The following is a 1,972-nucleotide window of genomic DNA, read 5'->3' as shown; positions in this document are numbered from 1 at the left end:
GTATGAAGAAGGATATTGCCGAGTATGTAGCCGTATGTGATGTGTGTCAAAGAGTGAAGGCAGAGCATCAAAAGCCAGCAGGATTGTTACATCCTATGCTGATACCCGAATGGAAGTGGGATAACCTTGGCATGGGTTTCATCACCGGATTGCCTAGGACCAAATCAGGATATGATTCTATATGGGTAGTAGTTGATCGCTTGACTAAAGTAGCTCACTTTATCCCAGTGAAAACAACTTATACAAGTGCGAAGTCGGCCAAGATATATATGACCAGGATCGTATGTCTGCATGGAGTTCCGAGGACCATCGTATCAGATAGAGGAACACTGTTTACTTCCAAGTTTTGGCATCAGTTGCACCAAACTTTGGGAACAAGGCTGGAATTCAGTACAACTTTTCACCCGCAGACAGATGGACAGACCAAGAGAGTCAACCAGATTCTGGAGGATATGTTGAGGGCCTGTGCGCTAGATTATGGATCTAGTTGGGATGACAATTTACCTTACGCAGAGTTCTCATACAAAAATAGCTACTAAGCCAGTTTAAAGATGGCACCGTTCGAAGCCCTGTATGGACGAAGGTGCAGAACACCGTTGATGTGGGATGAAGTTGGAAATCGACAGTTGTTTGGACCAGACTTGATCAAGGAGTCTGAAGAGAAAGTTAAGCTGATCCGAGATAGACTGAAGGTTGCTCAGTCCAGGCAGAAGAGTTATGCAGATTCGAAACGCAAGGAGGTAACCTATGAAATTAGAGATAGAGCATATCTGCGAGTATCACCCTTGCGAGGAGTGAAACGTTTTGGATTCAAGGGAAAGTTAGCCCCGAGATTTGTAGGACCGTACCGAGTTTTGTAACGTATGGGAGAAGTTTCCTACAAGTTGGAGTTACCTGAAGGACTGTCAGGAGTTCATGATGTATTTCATGTTTCACAGCTGAAGAAGTGTCATGCTGAGATGACCGATATACCGTTAAGAGATACAATACCTTTGGAGGTGATTCAGTTGGACAGTGATTTGACCTATGAGGAGAAGCCAGTCAGGATTCTTGAATTTGCCAGCCGAGTCACCCTCAGCAAGGTTATCAAGTTTTGCAAAGTTCAGTGGAGCCACCATACCAAGGATGAAGCCACCTGGGAACGAGAGGATGATCTTCGCAAAGACCGCCCACACCTATTTTCTAGCCAACCTGAATCTCGGGGGCGAGATTCATCTTAAGGGGGGTAGGTTTGTAACATCCCAAATTTTCAATTTGGAATGTTATACATAGATCATTCATGCATATCATATTTTATTGCATTTCGTTTCGCGATCCTCAAAATCCTAAGCAACTCAAGGACCCTTAGAGAGAGTTGGGGATTTCATTGTTTTCATATTTGAATTTTATCAAATATTGAAACGAGGATTATTTATTTTATTTATTTTTCTCTGCGAAAATATTTCATATTAAAAATATATGAGAGGAGATAATATGAATTCTCCAAAATAAATGAAATATTGGAGGAAAAATATTAAAATCAAATATTTGATTTTATTCGGATTTTATTGCTATTTTATTTGCATTAAAAAAATTGCACATTTTTTCAAAATTGCATTTTAGGGCCAAGAAAATGTTCATCTCGTTCTAAATATTTTATTTAGATGGAGAAAATTTGTTTTGGTATTTTTAGTTTTTTATTTTATTTTCTAGGATTTATTTAAGTTCCGGTGAAATTATTAAAAAAATCTCTCAGCGCCCGACTGGGCCGAAGCCCAGCCGAGCCGGCCCGCTAGCCCCGCGCCGCCATCTCCCTCCAGGAGACCGGGAGGCCGCCGCCTCCCCGACCCCGAGTCCGGCCGGGACTCCACCTCCCCGCGCCGCTTGCCCCTCCCCCCAAGCAGCCCCCTCCTTAAATACCCTGCCACTGGACCCCCCACCACCAACCCCGCCGCCTGCCCCGCCCCGCCTGCAGCGCCGCCACCGCCTTTGC

This window comes from Triticum dicoccoides, chromosome 3A, assembly GCF_002162155.2.
Source record: "Triticum dicoccoides isolate Atlit2015 ecotype Zavitan chromosome 3A, WEW_v2.0, whole genome shotgun sequence".
In the NCBI taxonomy this organism is placed as follows: domain Eukaryota; kingdom Viridiplantae; phylum Streptophyta; class Magnoliopsida; order Poales; family Poaceae; genus Triticum; species Triticum dicoccoides.
This window is presented reverse-complemented; position numbering follows the sequence as displayed.